Source organism: Myotis lucifugus, unplaced genomic scaffold (genome assembly GCF_000147115.1).
Source record: "Myotis lucifugus unplaced genomic scaffold, Myoluc2.0 scaffold_312, whole genome shotgun sequence".
Classification (NCBI taxonomy): Eukaryota; Metazoa; Chordata; class Mammalia; order Chiroptera; family Vespertilionidae; genus Myotis; species Myotis lucifugus.
In genome coordinates, this window is record NW_005871360.1 from 53,876 (window position 1) to 59,768 (window position 5,893).

Here is a 5,893-nt window from a genome sequence, read left to right on the forward strand (position 1 = left end):
GATACTGTTTCTTTTAGTAAGTGGGCAAGGGCAATTGGAGAGGTTGGGGAAGTCCTTGGGTGGCCCATTTTTAAGAAGGAGGCCCAGGATTTGGAAAAGGATTCCACAGCAGCCCGAACACCAGGTCAGAGACTGATGTCCATCTGTCAGTCTGGGTCCCTGCATGACTACAGCAGAAATGAGACTACAGCAGAAATGAGAATTGAGTGTTTTTGTTGTATTAAACCACTGAAACTGGAGATGTTTCTTACCACAAAATAAGCTAACCTAGCCTAGCTAATACATACATGACAAAGTGAATGCTCAGATTGGGCTCCTGGCCGGCCCGGTGTCTATATTTTAATTGATATGAAACTTAGAAGTTAGAAAAGGAGGATTTATCGCCCAATCCTCCCTAAAACTCTCTATCCAAATCCTACCCTTTAGGGCCCACATTTCCCATATCAGCCTTAATATCTTCCTTTGCTCTCTCACCTCAAAATGTTCTTTTCCCTCTGAACCAGGCATTGGCTTGAATATGCGACTCCAGTGCCTCCAGGAGCCAGGCGGGCGGCACCAATGGGAAATTGGGAAGCCTGGCAAGAACCTGTCTTCCCTAAAGGCATCCCGATTTAATTAAAATGAGGGAAGGAGGGAAAGTGCACTATGCCAGCCAAATAATAACAGCTCTGGTCTGCTGGGTTGTGACCTTTGAAGAATTCATAAGAAATTCATTTCTCCTACTGGTGTTTTAACTATTATTTTGAGCTTTCATTCCATCTTTATAAATAGTCATGAATAAAAAGTGTTTCAGTTTTATAAGTGGTTGACTGCTTCTCTCTCCAGAAAGCCTATAAGCTCCCTTAGGTCTGTCTCAACTCTGTGTTCTACATAGATTCTGATGCAGTGCCTTCATAATGTTTTTGATATGATCTACTTTGAGGTTTTATATGGGAATGGAAGGAGCATTATAAATTATATTATAATTAGCATAGCACAGAATATTAGGTTAGTCTGCCTTAGCCACCGGGCTCATTTCTCCTCATGGGAATGCCTGTGTCATATTAAAGCAATGCTCAGTGCCAATAACGTCATTATCCTCTGTAAGTGTCACTGCTCCCACCTCTGGGGGAGTGAGGGCAGAGGCTGAGCCAAGCAGGCTGAAAAGGCTGCTCTCTGGTGGATGTAAACCCTATGACAGCAGTTTCTCTAGGAAGTCTCTGGCTTCAGCTGATGTGGCGTAGGCTTCCATCTACCTTCAGAGCAGATGATGACAGATGATTCTTCTTTAGAAATAAAAACCACTGTCCGTCTTCATTCATTCCAGTTGCTACTCCCCAGGAGATAAGGTGAGCAAGCTCCCTTTGCCTGTGGAGGGTCCCAGCACTACCACCTGTTTCAATTTCATTTACTTATGACCAATGAAATTCATTCATCTTAATGTCTTAATTCCTGCTACTATACAATGTACCCATCACTGCAAGGCTTTTTTTTTTTTTGGCATTATTTTCCCATCAAACATCAATCAAAACTACTAATTGCCTCCAGAACCATCACAAGGGAAGTTTCCTGTCAGGGGTCTGCCTACCATCAGTGCGATTTTTCCAGTGTTTCTCCACAATTTCATTATTTCAAAAAGCTTTTTAATCGAGTAGATAACACTAAAGTTCAATGGGAAAATTTCTTTGACATTTGCAACAAGGTGTTGCATTATATTATCAGAAGCCTGAAGTGGGCTTCATTCAGAGTGTCTGGCTGCATCTTACTATCAGATTCATTCTCATCTGTGAGATAAAAACCCCTCCACCCCATGCCCCCAGCCCAGAGACACACACACACACTCATCGCCACTGCCTTCACCATCTACTGGGATATGTGTATAATGCTGGGCCAGGGCTTAGGGCCCAGAGATCCAAGGGAGCATGACTTACTGAACCCCGATATGTAGCCAAGTCCCAGGCTCTTTTTCCCCAGAATCACTGTCTGGGTCCGAGAATCTTCTTCCCCAATGTGTGGCTTCAGTTACCATTTGAAATCTCTGCTCCCTCCTTCCCAAAGAATCTACCAGTTCTATCGCACAAGTCAATAGCTCACTCTCAAGAGAGAGTGAGCGTTATTTCCTCCTAGGCCTCCCAGCATTTGCACATGCTCTTCCGCCTGCCTGGACCCTGCTCCACCACCTCTGAAATGTGTGTATTGTCGGGGATAGAAGATAGGGCAGGGTCGTGGCTCTCAAATGTCTTCCTGGACCACGCCCGAAATGTGCTAAGGTGCCCATTCTCTATGCATCCAATCTAGTCTTCAAGCTATTCCTCAACCTGGTCACTGACTTTCCTTTCATTCGACCTCTTCCCTGCCATACTGTGAACTAGTTGAGAACAGTTGGCATTACTTATCTTTGAGTCCAAGGCCCTTTGTAAAAAGGAAGGGAGGGAGGGAGGGAAGGGAAGAGGTGAGGCGGGTGAAAAGAAGGAAAGTCAGTATGTTTTTAGAAAAGTGTTTGCTTTCTTAACTTACTATATCATTATCATAATAGCTGATTTCTCTGAAAATTTAACAAAATAATTTAAAAATCTACCTGAAAGACTAAACAACTAAAAATATAAAACACTATAATGAAAAGAAGAACTGCTGAGTGATTACAATTGCCTGCTTTTAACTAAAGATCATTTTAATTAAAAACTCTCAAATGCAGAAAGTTACCTCTTCCTAAGCGTCTTTCAAGGCAGAAAACAACACCGAGTCCCTAGGATCAGGAATCTGACAGGCTGTGAATCCACAGAGGATATTACCTTTGGGGATTCCAGTTACTGGTGGGAAATCATTTAATCTTTAACAGTCAGTAGCAATAACACCCCAAAATACTCATAAATATTAGAAGTCTGTTCAACCAACTGCTTAACCACAGTGGATTTTAGGCAGTTCGGTCCATGATGAAAAAATATGATAAATCTACCTGTTAGCTCAAGGAAGATTTTGTGATGTTGTTAATCCTCACCCGGGGATATTTTTTCCATTGATTTTTAGAGAGAGCAGAAGTGAGGAGGGGGACAGACGAGAGAGAGAGAGAGAGAGAGAGAGAAGGAGAAAGAGAGAGATGAGACACATGATTCGTTGCCTCACACATGAACCCCAGGAGGGGGCCAGGGATCAAACTTGCAACCAAGGTACTTGATTCCTTAACCGGAATCAAATCCAGGATCCTTCAGTCTGTGGGCCGATGCTCCAACCACTGAGAAAACTGGCCAGGGCTCAAGGAAGATTTTACCTTGTTTGAAGATAATCTAGGCTTTGGATCTGAGTCTGAGTGGGTCTGAGTCACCCCTCTCAATAGCAATAGCAATAGCTCCAGACCTTCCTAGATTATGTGGGTTCTCTGTGCAGGTAGGCTGTGGGCACGGCATTGAAAGTTTTATTTGGACCATTTCCTTCAGCCGTTGCATCGTAGCTATAAAGATGGGTGCATTGTACATCACTTGGAGCACATAATCACAGAGCACTGCCATGTAAGCAGAGGATAAACAGTTTACCATTACCTCCTCCGTGACAGATAATGTGAGATTTGTATGCAATTGCAGAGCCTACAAGATGACCCTGTGACGGGAACTAAATCACACATACATTTGTATATTCAAACACACACGCCCACTAGTCACTGTGGGCACCTTCGCACACGCCCACATTTCCCGCTAGATAGAATTATTTTTATTATCACTTTTACCGGGTACTAAAAAGGTTTTATGCCTGAAATTGGCACCAAAAGGCAAATCCACATCCATCACCATCGCCCTTTTTCAAACAGATTCGTGTTTAATACATAAAATAGTAAAAATAGCTTCCACCAATGCAGGATTTAATATTGTATACTCTGAATCACTTGAGTCAGTTGTTTTTAAAGTTTTCTATATATAATCCAGCCAGTCTTATGGACAGTGAATCTTTCCTTAGTAAAAATTACAAAACATATGCTGTATTTCTAAATAATTGACTCTTCCTCTTGTTAGCCACTGAACTCTATTTCCACCTCACAAGGTTTTCCTAGAATTGGCTAGATTGCTATTAGATTCCAGAATTGTACTTTCAAGGGAACTGGAGAGACAAGAGGTTAAATTGCTCTAGTTTTCATGAAGTGGAAAATAGTAACGGAACATCTCACCAAAAACAAGGTATATTAACAAAAGAAGAAGAAGGAAGAAGGACGTCAGCCTTGCAAAACGGCTTTCTGAGACCATTCAGGGTTGTGCTCAGGAGACCTACCTGGTTGGGAAGATCAAGGCCAGCCTGCTGTGCAGCCCACGTCTATATTTCCCTCGTTTCTCCCTCCTTCTACTTCACCCACCTCCTAAGGCTGCATGAACACACTCACTTATCTAGTTATGATTACCATATGTACACATTTATATTTTTAAAAATGAACTTCAAGATGAAAGAGAAATTGGAAAAATGCTAAATTTATTTTAGGCCACCTGTTTGAATTCAGTTATATTCAACTGAATATTTGGGGGGCGGGGAGGTTCTGAGTTGTATTACACAAATATATGTATAACATTTCTAAGATTCATTGCTCTTTTTTAGAGCCAATTGACCAGAAAAGTTGATAACTGGAACTTACTATGTAAGGAAAGCAAACCAACCAACAAGTAGCTAGACCAACCTCAAATACCTCTATAAAAACCTCTAAAAGAAAAAAGTCTCCAGCTTTCTTCCAGCAGATGCTGAACCAGCCTGCTTCATGAATCCACTGAAGGCCCACAGAAACTCTGACATTCTTACTCTAGCCTTCAGGTTGGACTCTCACTGATGGGACCTGGATCTGTGCCTCCTAAACTTCAGGTTCCTTTTAGATCAGTGGTTCTCAACCTTCCTAATACCAAGACGCTTTAATACAGTTCCTCATGTTGTGGTGACCCCCAACCATAAAATTATTTTCGTTGCTACTTCATAACTGTAATTTTGCTACTGTTATGAATCGTAATGTAAATATCTGATATGCAGGATGTATTTTCATTGTTACAAATTGAACATAATTAAAGCATAGTGATTAATCACAAAAACAATATGTAATTATATATTCAATATGTGTTTTCTGATGGTCTTAGGAAAGGGTCGTTCGACCCCCAAAGGGATCGCGACCCACAGGTTGAGAACCGCTGTTTTAAATTAATTCCCAAGCTGTGATCATGTGACCCAGGAAGGACAATTAGATTTTATCCACGTGCTAACTAGATAAGAGGGTTAAGAGAAAACAAAAGTGTGCTATATGATTTCTGTATCCAGCAAGAGGGGGACTAGATACTCTGACAAAAATAAAAAAAATAAAAATACTAGTAAAAGCCCACTCCAAAAGAACTGGATGTTGGATAACTTCCAACAAAGTTAAAAACATTGCTGAGCTAAAAAAAAATTTAGCCCTGGCAAATCCCAAGGGTCAAAAATCAATAAACAAGCAAAAACACAGTAGAGGTAAATAAAATCAGGGTAGTAAATAATATAATGCCCTTACCAAGAATTAAACAATTTGGAGATAATGCAAGAAACTTGAGCAAAACTTAATCTAGGGACTTGAGATGCTCTCATTACCAACACACACACCAGCAAGCCAGGAAAAAATATTCTGCCTGCAGCAAATGGAGATAACAAGGAATCTGTGAGAAATAATAATGATAACCACACTGTCTTCTCTGTGTGCCGATAACCATGGGCCTGCCCCCACATGGATGTGGATACAGAGTTTATATTATCTTCATGGCTAGAAAAATTCAAACCTAGGAGTTAAAGAGAAGAAAGTTGGTAGTATCCCTTGGCTTTAATTGAAAGCAAACACAAATCCTCTTTGGAAGGAAGCAGGACAACCTTGACCTCTCAGGAAACTCAGATAATTCAGCTAAATATTGAATTCACATAAAAAAAATGT